At 33.0% G+C, this 22498-nt stretch overlaps 1 long non-coding RNA gene and 1 pseudogene across 1 annotated transcript; one reads left to right on the top strand and one right to left on the bottom strand.

The window, feature by feature from the left end:
* Nucleotides 1-465: 465 nt before the first annotated feature.
* Nucleotides 466-8231, bottom strand: LOC105340472 (actin-like; annotated as a pseudogene).
* Nucleotides 8232-17839: 9608 nt separating this feature from the next.
* Nucleotides 17840-21516, top strand: LOC117684887 (uncharacterized). Its single transcript, XR_004598608.2, has 3 exons — nucleotides 17840-17878; nucleotides 18937-19037; nucleotides 19867-21516. It is a non-coding gene; the product is annotated as an uncharacterized lncRNA (long non-coding RNA).
* The last annotated feature ends 982 nt before the right edge of the window (nucleotides 21517-22498 follow it).

The following is a 22498-nucleotide window of genomic DNA, read 5'->3' as shown; positions in this document are numbered from 1 at the left end:
AGATCTCTATAGGAAAAACTTGTTCGTATTTTTTTTCATAATAATTTATCTTGTAACAGTGTTGCACATGGGTGTAAAGCCAGTAACCAAACGTCCGTTTAATGGAACCCCATTTCGGTCACTTGCTGTTGTGTATTGCATAGTGTCCTTTAATAGACATTACCCATTATTTGCAATGTTGTATTCCATCAAGCAGAATATGAGAACCGGCTTAAGCTTAGAGTTTACCTGTTATGAATTGGTGGGACGAGGGGGTGAATTACTTTTATTCGTTTAACATCAAAGAAACTGATGATAAGACTAAACACGAGAAAGGTTATAACTAAATAGAGTAACCAGAATCAAAGCGAAATTATTTTTATAACAGATAATGCTACTAGTATTGAACCTAAGTTATGAAAAAAATCTAACTGTCAGAAAAAAAACTTTATTTATTTGCGTAAGCAACAGTGCCATGAAGTAAAAAGAAAAGCAAATTAAGACAAAAAACGCGTAAATATAAGTCTTTCTGAATATGATTCAAATATTTCTGGTGCGTCAATACCAATAAATAGTTTCAAAAACATTTCTTGTGGACAATGGATGGACCGGATTCATTGTACTCTTTTTTGCTGATCCACCTCTCTTGAAAGGCAGAGGGAGAAACAAGGATGGAACCACCCATCCAGACGGAGTATTTCCTATCTGGTGGGGCAATGATCTTTGTCGTCATTTTAGGGGGTATAAGCTGTTTGATTTCCGCCTGCATGCGCTCAGCAAATCCGGGGAACATAGTGGAACCACCAGATAACACTATATTGGCGTTCAGCTCTCTAGAGATACCCTCCTCACATTCCCTGATACTGTTGTAAATGGTTTCAGGGATTCCAGAAGATTCCATTCCAAGGAAGGATGGCTTGAACATAGCCTCTGGACACCTGAATCGCTCGCTGCCAATAGTGAGAACCTGACCATCGGGAAGTTCATAGCTCTTCTCAAGAGATGAGGTTGAAGCAGCAGTAGTAATTTCTTGTTCAAAGTTCGGAGCAACATAGCACAATTTTTCTTTAATGTCTGTAACGATTTTTCTATTGGCTGTTGTGGCAAATGTACGAAAGCCGAGAAGGATCATTCGAGATTCGAGATTCGAAATACGAGATTCGAAATACGAGATTCGAGATCCGAAATTCGAGATTCAATATCTAAATTAACCAATCAAATCATGGATCTAAAACCTGTATCCTAGCAACATCAAACTGTTCTAAATAAAGATCATTCGTACATGCTCTTTCCTACAAATAAATGTCTTAATAGCTCTTATATAGTGGTTATAAAATGGTTAAATTAACATTGATGAATTAACCCCACACAGTATAAACAATTAAATTAGAAATAACACGGTTGGCTTTGCGAATCTAAGTGGTTTTGTTTGCCCTGTATGTATCCCCCCCCCCCCGAACAATTTTAACCCGAAGTGTATTCGCCCCAACTGTGTAAAAATCGGCTCGCGAAGAAAGATCTGTTTAATCTAAATGATTTAGCTATGAAACGAAACTCAATGAAATAATCGACATGTCAAAATATAGGTTATGATAAAGTTTTAAACCATAGAAGATATAATGATTTACAACCTCAAAGACAAAAATCCAGATAAGAATAGTGTATTGTAGGGTATGGCAATGCCATTGTCGATATGAGAGAGAGAGAGAGAGAGAGAGAGAGAGAGAGAGAGAGAGAGAGAGACAGACAGACAGACAGACAGACAGACAGACAGACAGACACAGAGAGAATTTTGTACTGTCAAATTCAGTTTGATTTAGAATTTGAAATTGATTTGATTTGTTACAAGCATATATAGACAATAATTAAGCCTCTAAAACGAGAAAAGAGAGGAGGTAGCTAGGGTAGGGCAGACCAACTAGCAAGCTTTAATTTTAACGGTGTTAGCGCACCTGTGATTTACATCGACTCTCTCTCTCTCTCTCTCTCTCTCTCTCTCTCTCTCTCTCTCTCTCTCTCTCTCTCTCTCTCACATCACCTAGCATTTCCTTTTCCGTGAGGGGGTTTGGGGTATTTGTGATGTCTTACATTAGGTAGCGAAAATGATAAAAAAAAAAACATGAAATTTTCTTTAAATTGTGTGCGGATGTTGTACGCCAATAATCTGTTTTCAGTATATACATTTCAAGGGGGGGGGGCTATATAGTCCTAATTAATTTGTCAGTTATTCTGTCCCCGCTTTGTTTTCTCTTCGTTTTCCAGGGTTTTTTTTATTTGGCTCGGCAAATTAATATAAAACTTTTTGTGTAGCTCCATAACGATGCACTGTAGATAAATTATGAGTAGTTTTACTTTTGATAAACAGGTACATATCCGTACTTGATTTTTAATTTGACTCTTATAATCGGATTTAATATTCCAATAATTATAGGGTAGGAAAGAGTAGACGGGACTTTTTTGCGCATATCCTACTGTACCATTCATTCAACACAGGTATTAGCACTCATCGAGTTCGACTTGCTTTCCTTTTCTTTCATCCACTGGATTTAAAGCTATTAATTTTTGAAAATATTTTGAATTTATGGCCTGATTATATATAAATTAGAGCTGCGCTGGTGCATATATTACCCAAATGGACCAAAATATAACCAAACGAATCTAAAATTTTTGACAAAATTAGTTTTAAACGTACGACTCTTTTTCAATTCTATTCGGGTATGTCCTTTAAATAAATCTTGAACCACACACATTTCAGCAAATAAAACGGCAATTGTTTCATTTTTTTAAGGGGAGGGAGGTGGTGCCGGTAAAGGACATGTATTGCTTGTGGCACTTGTGCTATACTCTCATTTGTTATAATAGGTAATACTACATATTGATATAAAATGAAAGTTTCCAATTACACTGTACATAGCTTCTATCACGCATTTTGACCCGTGCGATAGTTTAAAACAATTTTCAAAGCATTTAATGTAATTCAACCGATCATTTTTGAAATTTAATTTTCTGGATCCCCGCCTGATACGTCCGCCTTCTTGTATATTAGAATTACTTGTACGTTGACCATATGTACACATTAACTTAATCGGCTATGTTATGGGACGATAACATTTTTTATCAATGTTTTTGCAGGATATGTAACAAATAACAGCCTATTTGTGGGTTTTTGCACTGATTATTTGAGATAATTTGCCGCCATCTTTTATGCATTCCACACACCACTCACAGTTTCTTTATTTGGTGTTCTGTGTGTATGGCGACAAATTGGTAAATTTGCACCACTCACCCCTTGTAGCTTCATCCTGATTACATTTTATCTGGCTAAGTGTAATGTAGTAGTATATTAAATACACACATCTTTGTTTGCAGTGCTTATTTACATCTTTAGAGATTTACTTACAAAAAAAGTAAACATTTGTATGACTTATATGTAATTATTGTCAATTTTGGTGCGGTGGGGGGTAGGGGGGTAGGAAACTACAGAGAAACTTTACTTGGCTGTGAAACATATGCTTTTATTCTTTCTTGTTGATATATCAATGAATGAATTATAACAAAATATATGTACAACAATTAATTTTGAAATATTCATGCACAATCAAATAAAAGGTTTTACTGTTCTCTGCACAAGAAATCGGCAATGTGAACAAATTGGCACCCTATCATCCCTACCTTTAATTGTAGAGAGTAGGTATCCTTTTATATTGAAAACAATTCCAAAAGTAAGACTCATAATAAGTTGTTTACTGAGGAAAAGGAAAAAAATTGTATTTATTAATAATTCCGTATGATGTGATAATATCTCAATGATTTGTTTATAATCATAGTACTAGTGTATCACTGTATGCATACATAAAAACGATAAGTAATGCTTATATTTATTAGTGAAACAGGACAGATTATTTATATTTAGATTATTTAGATACATGTACTAATCTTCATGCGGGGATCTAGAAAGGAGGGGGTCAGGGGATCTGGACCCCCTCCTCGGGAAAATTGGAGCTTATTAAATTTACATAGTAAACTTTTTAAAAATTGGCCTAGGACCCCCTACAGAAAAAATTAGCTACGCTTATGAAGTTCTCTACCATAACCGCATTTTTATACAAAAGGGGTGAATAAACCCGGGTTTTAAACTATTACTGGTAGTGAAATACCTTAGGGTTCAAACGCATCAGGCGGAAATGCACCAGGGCAAACAAAATCACTTAGATCCGCGAAGCACACTGCATTATTACTAGTCTACTTAGATATTCTGTGTAAAAGTAAATACAAATAATTATTTAGTTAGGTAGGGAGAAGTGAACATAGCATTTATTTGTATATAAGAGCATGTACGTATGATTTTTATTTAGAACAGTTTGATGTCGCTAGGATACATATTTTCAGATCCTTGATTTGATTGGTTAATTTAGATATTGAATCTCGAATTTCGAATCTCGAATCTCGTATTTCGAATCTCGAATCTCGAATGATCCTTCTCGGCTTTCGTACAAATGAGTAACCACGCTCTGTGAGAATTTTCATAAGGTAATCGGTCAGATCACGTCCAGCGAGATCCAATTTCAATATAGCGTGCGGTAGGGCGTTACCGTCATAGATTGGGACTGCGTAGGTAACACTATCCCCGGAGTCAAGTACAATACCAGCTGTACGACTGGAAGCGTGCAGGGACAGTACGGCCTGGTTGGCGACGTACATGGCGGGAGAGTTGAAGGTCTCGAACATGATCTGTGCCATCTTTTCTCTGTTGGCCTTGGGGTTAAGTGGGGCCTCGTAGGAAGGACGGGGTGTTCCTCAGGGGCCACACGGAGTTCATTGTAGAAGGTGTGATGCCAGATTTTCTCCATGTCGTCCCAGTTGGTGACGATGCCGTGTTCAATGGGGTACTTTAGGGTGAGGGTATCTCTCTTGCTCTGGGCTTCGTCTCCTACATAGCAGTCCTTCCCTCCTGTACCCTGATAAGTAATGTTTGAAATGAAATCACCTTCATTTTTTAAAATATTAAACATTTCATAATCACTAGAACTGAGAATTAATTTCAATAAAGAAAAGTCATGAAAATATATAAAAAGAATTTTGAAAGGTAAAAGGGACAGAAAAATATAGATGTGTTCAAAAATTCCATCGTTATGTTTTCCGGGCTGTTTAATCTTTTGGCTGAATCAAAGTTCTTAACTTCGAGTGGAGGTTTTAATTTTGTGTAGAAATTCATGGAAAAAGATATATCCCAAACGGTTTTATATGTACTACATCGAAATGTTTATTAGATGTCATGCCCAAACTGTAAAAGGTCAGTTGTATTTTGTAAGAATCAAACTTCGGTGGTCATGCATACTCACCGATTTTCTACATACTTTGATTATCAAAAATTTTGCACCATTTACTCGTTACTATGTGGCCCCGTTATCAAGGTAACACAAAGTAAAGATGTCAAAATGGCAATTCAATGCTAATTTGAGGATACATTGTGAGTAATGGCAATAATTTTTGGGTTTCCACTGTAAAACTTATATTGGAAAAACATTTAAGAGAAAAAATATTCATTTATAGAGAACGCATATTTTGAATGAGTTACATCAGTAACTTTTTCCTTCAATAAATTTGAAATAAAAATCATCTTGAAATCTTGAAAAAAAAATTTACAAAACATTATAACTGTTTAATAAAGGATTTAAAAATCATTAGATGAAAACCGTTGCTATGGTAACAAGCTGCAAAATAAAGGAAAATATAAAATTTTGAGGCATTTGGATTGGCTATTATTCATATATAAACTATTATAACTTGATATGAAGCTATTTTGTTATTAGTGAAAATTAAGGCAGAATTTAACGAATGCAAAAAAAATCTTAAATCCTTTGAATTAGTTATAACAGCCAGTTGCAATCAAAATCACCTGCAGTTTTTCATTTTTTCGTACATGTGTGTCTCGGTCTTTTTACCAAAGCAACGGATAACATTTTTCAGAAATAAAATGTATGATGGAGATGTTAATATTAAATAGTTACCGTTTTCGGCTTAGACACACTTATCTTTAAAGGTTTCCATGAAATCATTTTAAAACAAGTGGTTTCTCCAACAATTTTCTCGCATATAATGGAAATTGACAATGTGTATTTGTATTATGTATTTAATCTATTTTATAAGAAGGAAAACTCTAATTGTATAGCTTTAAAGTAGTTGATATAAGCTTATATTCTATTTTTAGTCTCAGTTACTATCGTAACGGTTACCCTAAGCCAGACATGGGGTAATCGTAGTGTGTAATAGAAACGATTTTTAATCATTACATTTTTCAATAGAAATTGGGTTTAATTTGTAATGCATCCATTTTCAATTACAAGTAATTATAATGTATTACATTACTTTCCTAAAAATGCACGTAATGAACATTACTTTTCAAGTACATTTAAATTACATTTAGCATATTTATTTTTCATTCTATTATATAATCTGAAAACATTTTTAATGAATTTAAAAAAGAATTTTCAAAAATTCAAAATTGATTAATAAAGACTGATTTACTTTTTTAAGTGTTTGCACGGATTTTATTGTCAATTATAAACTTTAAAAGATTAACCCTCATATGAAGTTGTCAAATCAACTATTAGACTTATTGTTTTAGTACAATTAGAGGTTTTTCAATCTATTCCTTTTATGTTAAAACAATTTTTTGTTTTGGTAAAATTGATGAACTGCTTTCTCTGCATTACTTCATGAATAAATTATGTAAACAGATTTAGTATGAGTTTTGAAAAATTTACCTTGACTTTTGAACTTTATTTCATTTTGATTGGCCAATGTCAACTTTTCATTTTCAAGAAATCTGGTGTCTCTACGACGTATAGTTCAAAAGAAGTAAGTGTTTAAAAAAAAAAAGAAACTTTCAGGGGCAATAACTACAAATGTACTTAAAGGAGACAACTCATCATCATACAGATTTTTAAATAACCTTGATCTTTTACCTTTCTGGTTTTTTTTGTGTTTTTTTTTTTGATTGGCTAGGGTAATTGTTTAAATCCCAAGTGGTCAGATATCTCTACGACGTAAAGTATGCAATGTTGTTTTTTCGCTAATCTAAGAAACGTTCAGGGGCAATAACTCTAAAAGGAGTCTTTGTGTCCTTTCGGTATGATAGTTTAAAGAAGTCTTTAAGTGAACTTCAGACATTGGTTAAAGTTTCAAATCCCTATCTCTTATAGTTTCAGAGGAGTAACGATATCAAGAATTTCATACACAAAGGGCAAAATCTTAGTTTTGGGAGTTATCGGGAAAAAGGTCATCTGGTGTCATAACTTTTGAATGCCAATCGGGGGGGGGGGGGGGGCAGTTTCATTATCTCTAATAATAAAAAAATGAGAACTAGTAGACTAATTGTTCTCGAACAATTACACAATTACAAGTTTTTCTACCCTATTATATTTATGTTTACGGTGAGGTACGAAATACCTGAGAACTTGCTCGATTACTCAATAGGGTAAACAATTTGGTCAGTAAAGATTTGACAATTAGTTATGAATTATGGCATGTGACTGCCGTACCTAGGTATGAAAACAATAAAGTGAGCTATGTCTAGTTTATAGTTGCACGTTGTTGTTACACTTTACACCATATTTTATCAAATATTGCTGCTGTAGTTTGAACTAATAAAATAGTTACAGCTAAATAAGATTATACCTGTGATTTATGTTGTACTAAAAACTTAAAAAACTAAAAAGGCATCAATGATTTTAAGAGATTTATTTTTAATTTCAAGCCATTGCTTTAAGAGTACTATTGCTTTAACTTCAATGTTTTCAATGCATACCAAACATTAACATAGTTTGTGCATTACGATACATTCATGTTGTCCTAGAAAATATATTTGAACAATTTTTTAAATATTTCTTTTGGCATATTTTGGCACTTATATTTCTTTAAAGTTAAGCAAATATACGAAGAAATAACTCTATCTTTTTTCCAAAAGATAAGCTAATTTCATGAACTAATTAAATTTTTTAAATATGCCCATCTATTTTTTTTTTATATCAAATGAAACATTAGATTTAATGTCTATTGTTTTGCAAATATTGAAAAGAGCTTAATAGTACCTCTTGCTTTGGACGTCCAACAATGGAGGGGAACACAGCTCTGGGAGCATCGTCTCCGGCAAATCCAGCCTTGGACATTCCTGATCCATTGTCGAAAACTAAAGCTGCAATATCTTTATTCTCCATTATATTCTTAGAGTCTTATGCAAAGTAAAGCTTGAAAAGTGAAATTCTTTATATAGAAAGAACAGGTCAACCAAGACAGATTACAGCACATGGCAATCTTTTTAGAATCTGAAATATCCTATTGCTCGCGCATGATAATGCATAGAAAGCAGAAAATGCATTTCTTTACTTAGTGATACATGTCAATAGTAAAACCTATGGTTAGATATTTTAAACAATAAAAACCTGTTCTGAAAAGCTTGAATGTGTGTTCTTGACGTACACGTTCTAATGCTTAACCTCTCGATCATTTAACGATAACATTGCCATTTATCACTTCAGGTGTGCCTCGAGAACTGGATAAGTCACGTTTATCTTTCTGCTGTCTAATTTCTTATTAGCATGGCATATGCATTTTTTAAACATTACATAATGAACATGGAGGGTGCCCGTCTCTCTCTCTCTCTCTCTCTCTCTCTCTCTCTCTCTCTCTCTCTCTCTCTCTCTCTCTCTCTCTCTTAAACTTATATACTTTTTAATTATTCAACGAAATCTTATTGAACCATTAAATCGAAATACGATTTTGGTTGGGCAAATTTTAATGTATCCGTTTCAATGAAACAGCGCCCATCAGAAGCGTTGTGCATTATGACATTACTTTTGAGTGAACCCTTGTTATTAATGTCTGGCGTTTTAAAAACTTTTAAGAAACTTTAAAAGAGAGTTATCTTATTTCATGCCATAATTAAAATTTTTCTACCCATTATGTTGACCTATTTTACGTCATTTTTGTGACGGTCAGAATATTTTATAACTCGGCACACTTTTTTATGATAAAAAAAATATGCTAGACTAATTCATGATATTTGTGTCGTATTTTCCCAAATAAGAGACTTAAAGAGAACATTACGATATTAAGCTACCCGCCATTTTTTAATCGGCATTTTGACCTGCATTTTAACCTGATTTACGCCATTTCTCGATAGTGATACTCATGTTTTAACCCATTTTAAACTGATGAAATCTCCTCTTAAAATGTATTAATAATAAATTAATATTTGAATATTTTGTTGTTGACAGCAGTAGAAAATTATTGTGTACAGTCGCACCTGTTTTAAGAGGCGACTTGTGGGACTATGACAAACTGGTCGTTTAAGACAGGTGGCCTCTCATTCCAGGTTTCACATTAATGAAGAAAAAAACACCGAGTATTTTCATTTACGCTCTCTTGCACAGATTTATTAATAGCATCTGTAATGGCGGTGTACAAGGGGATGGTGAATGCACAGCTCGGATTGCTGAATAAACAGTTTATATCGATTTTAAATGATCGTTTTAATTCAATTTATCTATCTAGGGATTAAGAGCAAAACATTTTCTGCTAAATAAGCCCAAATAATAATTTTCAAGCGATTAAATGCGGTAAACAATCAGAAGTAGCGTTTCCGTACAAAGGCTGTGTACTGACCTACGATAGCCAATGTTTTACCTCTTAAAAAAGTATTAAAATTCCTTTGGGATGTATAAGAAGTACCCCTTTAATTCTCTCAAAGAAAGTTTCTAGAAAAAGGTGCGTATTATCGGCAAATTGCTGTACATGTTTAGCTGTGAAGTACAAGCTGGCCATTTAACACTTTAATAACTTTGTAATGAAGTACATAAGTACGTGTAGATATATAAACAACACAAAACAGGTGTTTTGATAATCAATTGTCTCACTAAATCTTAGCAGACATCATATTATACGCTAATTTATTTGTCATTATCAGCTGTCGAAGTTTGGCTTCTTTCAACCGAGAAGTCAATCGCAACTTCTCGGGCCTTTCCGGCAGGCTCGGAAAAACACCTCGAATGTATTACCTAGGCGTCCATGACAACCCCCCTTTTTAAAAAAAACCTGATATAAATACAACACATTTTACGATCTGTTGAAGATGTAAGCTAGACTTCATAAAAGTAAATGATATACCCTAAAACATTATACAGAAGCGACTTATAAGGCTGTCTAGCCGATACTTATTTTGATGGGAAGCGACTCCATTTTGTATAGAATTCTAACATCCGGTAATGTTAATACATTCGAGGTGTTTTTCCGAGCCTGCTGGAAAGGCCCGAGAAGTTGCGATTGATGTCAGAGTAAGAAGTCATGTGACAAAACAGACAAAATGGCCGTTGAAAACAGGCATGTTAAAACCACGGGACCTACATGTTAAAACACTGGCCGCGTTAGACAGGTGGTCGCTTAAATCAGTTAAAATATAGTGAAAACTAAACGGGCGGGATTGAAACTGGCCGCTCATGGCGAGTGGGCGCTGATTAAAGGCAGGTGCGACTGTACTTTTCAATGCCAAGTTGATATTACAATTTGTATGAATTAAAAAGATAAAAATCATTTATATAAATTGTTTGTAATTTTAAATATTGGAACTACATATAAATCGACTAAATGTACTTAAATTATCATTCAAAAATCTAAGCTGAACCAAAATGATATCTTTTATTTAATTAATTTTTTTACCATATCTACAGTATCAAACTATACTATTGTTAATTATTTTACATTAATACATGTTGAAAGATAATTAAGTTAATTCTCGACTGTGAATCGCATGTTTTCTCATTGTTGTAACGACATGATCTGACCAATTTGTCGAGGCATTACTAAATGCTTCTTGGTACATTAATCCGTTAAATGATCGAGAAGTTATGCATTTTCAGAACGTGTGCTGTAAAACGTAGGCTATTGTATTAATAATTTGAAGGAAAAAAAACGGAACCGAGCCGGGAAATGCGAATTTTATTAAAATGAGCATTTGTTTTATATTTTAACTTTTAAAACTCAACAGAACTAACGAGATGGTTCAAGATTGCCAAGAGACATATAGCTTTTAGAGCTTAAAAACAAAATAAACTCATTCGCAGGCACAGCATCTTCAAAATTATGATGTTCCCAACAATTCTCCTCTGATTCTGTTCCGTTTCACAAAATACCATGATCCGAGTGTTGGTAATAAACGGATCGGTAATAATATTATTAAACTTTTTTTAGGCTATTTTCACGCTGATTCTACACTCTATAATGGATTTTGGAAGAAATCTATGTCAACTGTTTAATGTTTTTCAACAAACAGTCTAGTCTAAAGCTTAGTTATAAATACAAAAATATAACGTTCGATACTGTGCCGAATCCACAGGTATATCTACTGGTGTAATGTGTACCTTTCTGAATATTGAATTCTGAGAACTGCGGATTCAGAGGATCAGTCCCACTTTTTGTTATGTTTATATTTTGTTATATCGCTTTACTAATGTAAATTTTGATGGTATGCATAACGGAGGGTATTGACGTCCTTTGACTGGAAGCCAGTGCTAAAATATGGGAACCAACTCTTTGATGCGAACAATCAGAAATCAATGATAAATGTGATCTGCATAGGAGATGGATTTGAAAATACAGTAACTGGAAAACCCACCTACGCAACACAGTTATACATGACAGGATTTAACGAGCACGAAAGAATGAGGCAGGCGAGTCATCGCTCAGAAAAGGCTTTGAGAAAAAACAAACAACCGTGCAACAATATTCTTTAAAGGGTTGAATGGTAATGGCCATTTTCGTACTTTATTAATCTCCTAACATTAAGAGCTTTGTATCATGTCTAAACATGTAGGGGAGATCTAATGGTTAAGATATCAATATTTATGTCCTTCGTGAATTTTATAATCAACGTTGCATTGAAAATATGACACCAATGACTAACTACTTCTTTTGTCACTTTAAATTTGAACGTCTTTTAAGCTCACCTGAGCTGAAAGCTCAAGTGAGCTTTTCTGATCACATTTTGTCTGTCGTCCGTCCGTCCGTCCGTCTGTCCGTAAACTTTTCACATTTTCAACACCTTCTCAAGAACTACTGGGCCAATTTCACCGAAACTTGGCACAAATCATCCTTAGGCTTAGGGGATTCAAAGTTGTGAAAATTAAGGGCCACCCCCTGTTCAAGGGGAGATTATTAGAAATAAATGAAAATTTTTGAGAAATTTTCAAAAATCTTCTTCTCAAGAACCATTCAGCCAGGAAAGCTAAAACTTGTGTGGAAGCATACTCAGGTAGTGTAAATTCAAAAATTGTGAAGATCATGATCCCAAGGGGTAGGGTGGGGCCACAATGGGGAGGGGGGTCGAAGTTTTACCTTGGAATATATGGAGTAAATCTTTAAAAATCTTCTACTCAGAAACTAATCAGCCAGGAAAGCTGAAACTTGTGTGGAAGCATTCTCAGTTAGTGTAAATTTCAAGTTGAAAAAATCATGATCCCCATGGGTAGGTTGGGGCCACAATGGGGTGTTAAAGTTTAGCATAGGAATATATAGAGTAAATCTTTAAAAATCTCTTTCTCAGACACTAATCAGCCAGGAAAGCTGAAACTTGTGTGGAAGCATTCTCAGGTAGTGTAGATTCAAAGTTATGAAAGTATGATCCCTGGGGGTTGGTTGGGGCCACATTGGGGGAGGGTGTTAAAGTTTAACATAGGAATATATAAAGTAAATCTTTAAAAATCTTCTTTTCAAAAACTAATCAGCCAGGAAAGCTGAAACTTTTTTGGAAGCATACTCAGGTAGTGTAGTTTCAAAGTTGTGAAAATAATGACACCCCCGGGAGTAGGGTGGGGCCTCAATGAATGGGGGGGGGTGTCAAAGTTTTACAGAAACTAATCAGCCAGATGATTCTTTATAATTGTTAAGACTTTGGCCCCAGGACAATTCTTCGGCTCCACAAGAAGGTTCAGAGTTTGATGTAGGTTTATATCCCATATATTGAATTGTATATAGAATTGTTAAGGATTTTTTTGAGAACTGCAATACTCAACATGTGATATGACTATAAAATCATCCTGTTAGAAAAGGGACTAATGATTATAAACATAAAAATATCCTGGGGGGAAAATGTATTTTATTTATACAGGATCTACATGTATTATTGTACATTGTCCAGATAGTTTGTATTATAACTCCATTAAGCTGATTTTATCATACCTATTTTTCCTTAGGTGAGCGATGTGGCCCATGGGCCTCTTGTTAGATAAACTTTCAGCATAAAGTGGGTTAAAATATATGCCATTCTTAGACAAAAAAAAACTTTAACATCAACAACATGAAAAGCAAAAATATTTCTGATAGATTTGTTGCCGAGCGCAGCGAGAGGCGGGCGAAACATGATTAATGGTTACACGTATAATTAATAAGATCGGTGAAAAATAAGAGTTCAATCAGGGGTACTATGGGCTAAGAAATTTAAAATTTCTTCCAGACCTGGGCTCGGCTTTATATACCGCCAATTTGTTTTTGTTTAAAAGTTAGTTCGATCATGTATGAACTGGCACTTAACGATGTTTACTGTACCCAAATTCGGTTAAAAACTTTCCAATGTTCAATTGAAGGTAATTTAAAAGGTATGAAAGGTATATTCTGGTTTTGTGTTCAAACACGTTTCATTGGTATATCAAATATATTCTGCAAGCTATGGCGTAGGTCCTTAAATGTAACTTAATCATTTATGTTAATCATTATTCGATGCCTATCTTTTCCTATCGTGTTTCAACCCTCATGTATTTTTTGTGTATACTGTTCTATCGGGCGCTTATTCTATCGTGAGTGAGTTCTTATCCATAGTTCATTTTGACAAAATAACGTCGCCGATACTGTATTTAACAATACATATTATAGTACTGTATTTTTTTAATAGTTAAAGGTTTAATCTGGTTTTGTGTTCCAACACGTCTCATTGGCATATCAAAGATATTCTGCATTAGTCAATTTTACTAAACATGTACAAAGGTAACATTAAGAAGGGTTATCAAGAGTAACAAATACTGTAAACACATATATAACATTATAAATGTTATAAAAGCACATTTAAAAGACAGAAAATTCTCACTTGACCAGTAAAATCAGCCAATGCGCTTTCACTATTTATTACTTTTATTTTGATCTCTGAATTTGTTTTCTTGATGTAGAAGGTCCACATCTGTAACATTTCATTGAATGGTCAAACACTTCTTTTCAATTATTATAATAAGGAAAAAAACTCAAAAATAATTTGTAGAGTTTCTTAATATAAAAAGATTCTTCCCCTTCTTCAATAAGCAATTCTAAGTGTCGTAAAGATAAAACAAATAAATACTAAACTTTTGTTTACAGATACAATTTAGCGATTACATGTACATTTACTAAGTGGAAGTGAAATATGTCAAAAAGAAGTTAACAGGTTTCACATCATTACAACAAAACATAGAAGGCAGGAATACAGAAGTTGCTTTGTGGAAAGAAAAATAACCTTTGTTTAGATATTATAAGCAATAAAAACCTGTTTTTCAAAACTTGAATGATATCAATATTTGTGTCCTTCATGTTTATTATTCATACAATGGATATAATCAATGTCTCATGGGAAAAATTATACCAGTGACAAACTACTTCTGCCAATTTAAAATTGAACATGTATTTTTAGACGAACTTTCAGCTAAAAGTGCGTTAACAGACATGCTATTCCTAGTTATGAATTAACTTTTACACCAACATCAAAAACAAAAAATATTTATAATAGAATTAATAGTCATTTAAACTAAGACTTTCTTGTAACTGAACCTGATATTTCATTTCGTGTGATTCAATTCTGAATATACATTTGTTACATGTATACCATATGTTAATCCGTTTTATAAAGTTTTCTCTGGAATTGATTTTTTAAGAACCTTCAACATAAAATTCGTTGAAAGTCAAGGAAAAACAAAGTTGATTCCATATCATTTTCCTCCTAATAATCAAATATATCAACAATTTATCCTCAAAACCAATTCAAACAATTCAAACCAATATTTCGTGCTTCTGTATAAGCTGATTGATCGGTATTCTATATGGAACAAGAATACTATTTATAATGGCTTCACCAATAAGACCACACCCATGTAAGTACAGAATACTTTTACTCAATGCTTGACAACTTAACGTATTCGAAAATATTGTCATAGTTAGCATATAATATGCTACCTTACACGCGTCACGTGATAGAATTTTGATTCACAAAATTACCTGAGGTTAGAAATCGCGTGATGAATTATAACATTACCAACCCTTGGTTACAGTATAGGAAGCGAAACAAAGAAGAAGCAGTTTTTTTCTCATTCAAACCATGAGCGCATGATTATGCAAATATACAATTATTGTATAACAATGCGCTGACCATGTATGAGGTCAGTATAAAAGTGAGCATCCTCATCATCCTATGGAAGTTCAAAAAACGTAATGACCCCTACCTGTAAAAACAAACTGTTACTTGGAAACAGCATACTTTTATTTAATGCAATTACGTAAAGTTGCAGTTTTAATGTTGACCATTTCTGCAACTGAAAGAAAAAATGCTCGTTTTAAAAGGTTATTTTCTCGCAAATATCGCATGTCCTTATGTGCAGTCATCCTTTAGATTATCGAGATATTCGTTTAGAGTACTGTTATTTGTGTTGCATGATTATGTAATTTCTCATAAAACTCGCAAAGGGATTGAAAAATTTGGTCTTCATCAGATATGCACTCATTTCCGTTTCTTATAGATTTAATCACGTTTGATACTTGTCTTTCCTTTTCTAAGCTTAGAAAGTAAGCAGTATTTCTATTCTCCATTTTCTATCCAGTTTGCTGTCTTGGTAAGTTGCGTGTTTACATAATTTTCTTGCATGTATGAAACAGAAATGTGTCAACATAGAACCAGAGATATATGTCTTCAGGCACGTAGCATCGTTTTTGAAAGTTTTTTTTTTGGGGGGGGGGGGGGGGGCAGACTCATCCAAAAAATCTTGACAAGCAAAAAATATGCAAAAAGGTTACAAAATCTAATGAGTAGGGGGGGACTCTATGTTGATTTAATTTTCTGAACGTAAATTTAAGTAAAATCTGCTGAAAAAGTACACCCCCTGCCCCTTCACCCCCCCCCCCCCCCCCTTGATGCTACGTGCCTAGTCTTACCCAATATCAATGCATCCTTTATTAAAAGCCCCTGTTGGAATCGGATTGACCGGAACACAAGCTCGGTACGTTATCTACTAAGCTATGGAATAGGTTACATGTTGCCGTCGTTAATAAAAAAAAATGTAGTTTCCATCAGAGGCCATTTTGAGATGATGTTATTTCACCTTAACGCAGCTAAAATATAAAAACTGACCTTTTGATTATGACAATATGTTATGAATTTATAAGACATTTCACTCTCTTTATATTAAATCAATCTCATATTAAACCGCATTAACAAGGTTACCCATTATTTTTTTTCAAAGATTATCATTTTTTTTTAAAGATTTTATCTCATTTTGAACTTTGATACAACATGATTGTAAATCAATTACACGTAAATCAATCGACATATCTCATTGATAAATCAAACATACAAATACATTTTTACCCGTGTGACCTAAAGATCAATGATACAGGTATATCTTTGCCGTTACTAGTTGTCTTATTATTTGTATAAAATTGCTGGTTTTTGAAGAGTCGGCGTATAGGAAACAGATCATGAAATAACACGCCTCCTCCTTCTGAATTTAAAAAATTATTATTGATTGAAATTCCGATGGCATATAATCTACATCTAATCTCATATGACCCAAAACAAAACACATCTACAAGAGTTATGTCCCTCTATGCCTGACTATAAGGTAACATTTCGCATTGGGACTAAATAGTAAAAACAACTAGATACGATCTCGTCACGAGTAACGAGTAGGTCTTCTGTCCGATTGCTTGAAACGATATGTAATAACGATAAAAATACAGCCCTCCCCCCCCCCCCCCCCCCCACTTTTAGATAATGTATAGGATCACCATTTCTTTCACAATGCTAAACAAGTTTAAACAAAACTAAAAGAAAATTTTTGTTTCTACTGTTTTATTTTATTTTTTACATAAGGTTCATTAACAATAATGGATTTCAGTCCCCCAATATATCACTTGTTATGCAATGAATGGACGTGGCATTTTTTTCAGATAATTATTGTAACAATAAACAACTTTGCTTCTATAATGCATTACAAAATTTTCTTTGCTTTTAGGTTATTTTAAATTTGATTTTATGAGTCTCTTGGTCCCTTAAAAAGGGACCAGTCCAATTTTCTTGATATCATACGAAAGGTCTCTTAAACTCTAACATTTTGTAAACATCTATCTTAAATTTGTGTTCACATGTGAGATACACGTGATTGAATGTTTTAGGGGTTGGTTCTGTAGAACCTTAATGAGGAAAGACATTGATGTTATGATTGGGGGAATCGATTAATATCATCGATACAAAAATTTTCATTTCTACAATGCTTAACGAAATATGTCTCAATCTTCCGTTCGTCATTGTCATCGAGATTTTTGTCTTGTTTTGATGGCCGAGTGGTTAGCGCGGTGGCTCCTCACTGCTAGAAGATTAGGTACCAGAGGTCATGAGTTTAATTCTCGGCGGGAATGAGGTGGAGCTTCAATATAGTGAATGTCCATGTGCTTTATTACACCTCACAGCCTTATTAGCATATTCGGAACCTTTCTGGTTTTTATATTCCCGAAAGAATGACAAAACCCGAGAAAGTCAAAACTTCGTATATCTCGGGATTTTAACGAGACCAGTCTAATACTCGTTAAAATCGAGAGAGGAGTTTAAATGGAAAAAGTAAGTAAAAGTTTTTGTTTCTTATATTGGCAAGCTTTTAAATTATTTAAAGTTGCAGAATAATTGTTTATTAATGTGAAGTCGAAGTTTGGGGTGATTAGCCTTATCTCGTTAAATTTTGTTCAGCATGAAACAGTCTGAACAGCCATCCTCGATTTTGTCAACAATCTAAAACGTGCTAAGGGGTAGTCATTCGTCGGTAAGAACATACTTACTTACATTGTTAAACTACTCAAAAACTCTTTTAAAAGCCTACAATGCATTAAGTCTAGTAAACATGTTACAAAAATGTCGATAATTAATGGTCGTTGTGAAATGTGACTTAAAAGACATGTTTTAGTATGAAATGTGTATGCAGGTGTATTATAGTCAGTTTTTACACAAATTGTTACGTAGCATACGTTAAAAAAATATTGTATGTTTTTCCTAGAATATTGAGTTTGTGTCAATCATGCTTTCAGTCATTTCCATACAGAATTTCCTCGACACGTTCATGTACAATGTACACTGTACATGTGGTTTTGATATCTGTATCTCATTCAAACTGTTAACTTTATGTCTTATTTATCTATTAACGATGAGAGTGTTTATGAATCAAGGGTCTGCATTTGTTAAGTAAATATAACATTATACGATTGAGAGTATGAGAGTATGAGAGAGAGATAGACTCAGAGAGAGAGAGAGAGAGAGAGAGAGAGAGAGAGAGAGAGAGTGTGTGTGTAATTACAGTGTACATGTAATTGTTATTGATTGCCTTGCTTCCATGAACCATATATATGTTTCAATAATGCCACATTGCACTAGAAATATTGCTGACAAAGAGAGATCATGGAGAGAGAGAGAGAGAGTACGAAAAGCCATAACAAATTTTATAGTTATATGTCATTTCCAACTTAATAAGTTGTTATAGCTGTTATCACGGTAATGTTTTGACCATGTCTCAGATACTGCATGTGCCCATAAAAAAGTGTAATCTAGGACACACCCTTTTGTTTTGATAATGACAGCATTTAGCTTTGTAATGATAGCTAGTGTATCTTTTTTCTTCTAATCTACAGATTTACCTGCGGCTTCCAGATGATCTGAAGATCGGGAATATAGAAAATATTGTCAATTTGATATTGCTAATGACCCAGTCATGTCTGCTGAAGCCCAGAAGGTACTTCTTTGTCATGTAATAAACTTACAACTTGTCTTCCATATGTAGATATATTTGGTTTAAGCTGATTTAAGGCCAAGCAAACTTTAAGAGATGTGTTTTACACTCTCTGAGAAAATGGGATTTGCAGTAATCCCATGAATTTCTTATGCTGGAAATATGTTTTTCAGATTAGTTTTTGTTATTGACGCAATCATATTTTGGTGTACATGAGTGTTGATAGTTGAAACTCATACAGACAATCATATGTTACATAAGTGTTACATAAGTGTTTATGACTTTGATCTTTGTTCAATATATTTAATATCTTTCTGTCCACTGGATATCTAAATATCTTTGAAGTTACACCATTGAAGTTACAAATTCATTACATTTATCATGTGTGTGCAGAATTGATTGAGCCAGGTTTCCTGATGTTGTCATATAAGTGATACATTGTACTGCTTTAAAAAGTACCCGGTATATATCACTTGTGACTTACTGGTATTTTAGTACATATTTCATTTGTAAAATCATTTGACAAATTTAAAGTGTTTTGTAGTACTTAAATGTTTTTATGGCTTTTGAAATTACTGAAAGTACATGCACATGATGCAACTATCTTTTGACGCTGTATATATAACAAAAAGAAACTGTCAGCTGGGTTTAAAATTATTGGCAAAATGATGTAATACATGTATGTACAATATTAGAAAAGATTACATTGTTAGTAATTGCACATTCCATAAATAACTTCATTGAATATATACATGTAAGTATTTGATGAGTGCACAATGTTTGCAAAAATTACATGTAATTCTCTTAACACTTTATGTTTATTCTATTTTAGTTTCCAGACCATGACATTAATGAATATTTCTTGAATGGAATGCATGAGGATTAGAATGGAACCTTATTCTGCCCTTTCACCAACCATCTTTTCAAGATTTATGGAGTCAACTACAGAAGAATTTGATATATACACATCATTCATAACATTCTTATTTATGTTGCATAACTTTAAATGTTACTGGATGAATTGTGTTCACGTAATGAATACCAGCAAACTTTTTATCGAGTGCACTTAATTTGTATTTTTCCTACCCATCCATCTAACATATGTTTTTATATAACATATTCATATACATGTAACATTTTTGGAAACAGCTATTTTTTTAAAATTGGAATTTAGCCTTACTATTTTATACAAGTTTTTTTTAAAGGGACTTGGACACGATTTTAGATCAAAATTTTGTTTTCAATTTCTTTATGCATAAAATGATTTACTTGCACATTTTGAATAATTGACCATAATTTGAATGTTAGAAGTCAAGTTATAAGAGAGATACAGGGGTAAGAATTTATTGTTATGTAAACAAAGCTCGAGTCTTATGTTTGTTTACAAATAATATAAAGTATGAAATTACCACTTCTTTGAGAAAATGATTCATAGAAAAGAAGGTAAACTGATTCGATGTGATCATAAATGATATTATTAATAGAAAAAAGCAACATTTGAATGAAACTGACACCAATAAAACACATATGTAAATAATAACAAGACTCGCGCTTTGTTTACAAAACAAAGAATATTTAATTCTTTATCTTTCTTTTAACTCAGTATTTGACTTTCAAATTTTGACAAAGCATTAAAAATACCCATATCAACCATTCTAAATATTGAAAATGGAAATATAAAATTTTGAATTTTAAGCTCAAATCGTGTCTAAGTCCCTTTTATATACTCTTTTGTATACAAACAGAACAAAAATACTTAGTTACAATGGGAAATGGACATAATATATATAAAAGTGTCTGATAAAAGTATAGGTCTTGTTCATGAACAGAAGAAATTGACAAAAATATTCAGTTTTAGCCATAAAATACAAATATTAATATTTTTTAAGAATATTATTTAATCTAAATAAGTTATAAAAGGTTTTTTTCCGTTATTCCAATGTTTGGAAACAAATCCAATATATAATTAAAATTGCTGTACAGTATATCCTATTGATTCCTATAATATATCACTTTAGTTTCTTGAACAGCATGCTTATTACTTTTTTTTCTTAAGATGATGTAGGTACAAGGTCATTAATTTATTTTCATTATATTCAACTAGATACAAATAGGCCTTCTGCAACCTTTTCATTGTTTAAATGGTATGGGGTTTTAATTACCTTTCATATGAAAAATGACATCTAAATCTTAAATTGCTGTACATTATATCCTATCCATCTAATGTATCACTTTATTTATGTTGAACTTCGTGTCTATTAGTATTATGGGTTTTTTAGAATGATATATGCAATTTCATTAATTTATTTTTCATTTTAAGAAAATTCATTTAAAAAAAGATCTCTTACAACCTGTGTATTTTTTTTCAGTTTACATAACACAGTGTATTAATTGAATGTAGTTGTGTAGATTTATGCATGTACCTACACGCAATATACATTTAATATTCACCAGGAACATGTACCAGCCTATATTTGATAAATAAATGTACATCTTTCATGCCTTTTACTCATTGTATATGTATTATTTATAATTAAAATACTTTGAAAACTTTTCTCAATTTATTTATTTTAATAAGATTAAGAAACGGACTATAGTTAATGCACGTTTTCAAGAGTTGTCTCTCTTGGGGACAATAATGAATGCTCCCCAGGGTTCATGACCCTGAATATTGAGTAGGCTGTGAGGTGTGTTTATGTATATCTAATTTGTTCACTATGGGCAGGTATATGTCAGTCTGTGAGTTATTGTAGTGTTTGTGCTTATATATGTACATATCTTTGCAATGTGTATTAGTCTGATCCCCTTTAATCGTCGTTTAACATGTACAATTCCCCATGTATCTCAAACGAGCATGTAGTGCGTGATCAGTGTGCTAGGTTCCGTTCGTCATCAAAAGCGAGATTTTTGTTTTCCCTAGATGGCCAAGTGGTTTGCGCAGTGGCCGCTCACTGGTTTCGGAGGTCGTGAGCTAAAGCACTGACCGGGGCGGAGGTGGAGCCCCAATACAGTGAATTCCCCTGTATATATATATTTCAGATATTTTTATAAAGTGAGAAATACGGTATTAATGATCCGAAACTTCTGTGATGTCACACTTTTTTGTTAAAAATTAAATTTTTTCAACTTTATGCAAGATAGTTTTATACATCTTATTTGAATATTATCACATGGGTGTAATTTGAATTATTGTTAAGGGTGTTGTTTACTCAGGGTTTGAGTTCTGAAATTCGGATTGTTATAAAGTTCAATGTCATGAGTAAAATTTGTTCTAAATACAAAAAGTACTTGTGAAATGAATTATTATTGACATAACATTCGATATTTTTACTATTTTATGAAATAAGCCTCCAAACAAAAATAGACTTTTAGCCAAACAGAGGATATTCGGACTAAATTTTGCAGATTTTGTTTTCCGCTAAAACATTTTTGGCAGTACTCTAATTTTAAAAGTTAAGATTTTA

The sequence above is a fragment of the Magallana gigas genome, chromosome 7 (genome assembly GCF_963853765.1).
Source record: "Magallana gigas chromosome 7, xbMagGiga1.1, whole genome shotgun sequence".
NCBI lineage: Eukaryota > Metazoa > Mollusca > Bivalvia > Ostreida > Ostreidae > Magallana > Magallana gigas.
The sequence above is the reverse complement of the archived record's forward strand: the minus strand, read 5'-3'. Positions and strand labels throughout refer to the sequence as shown.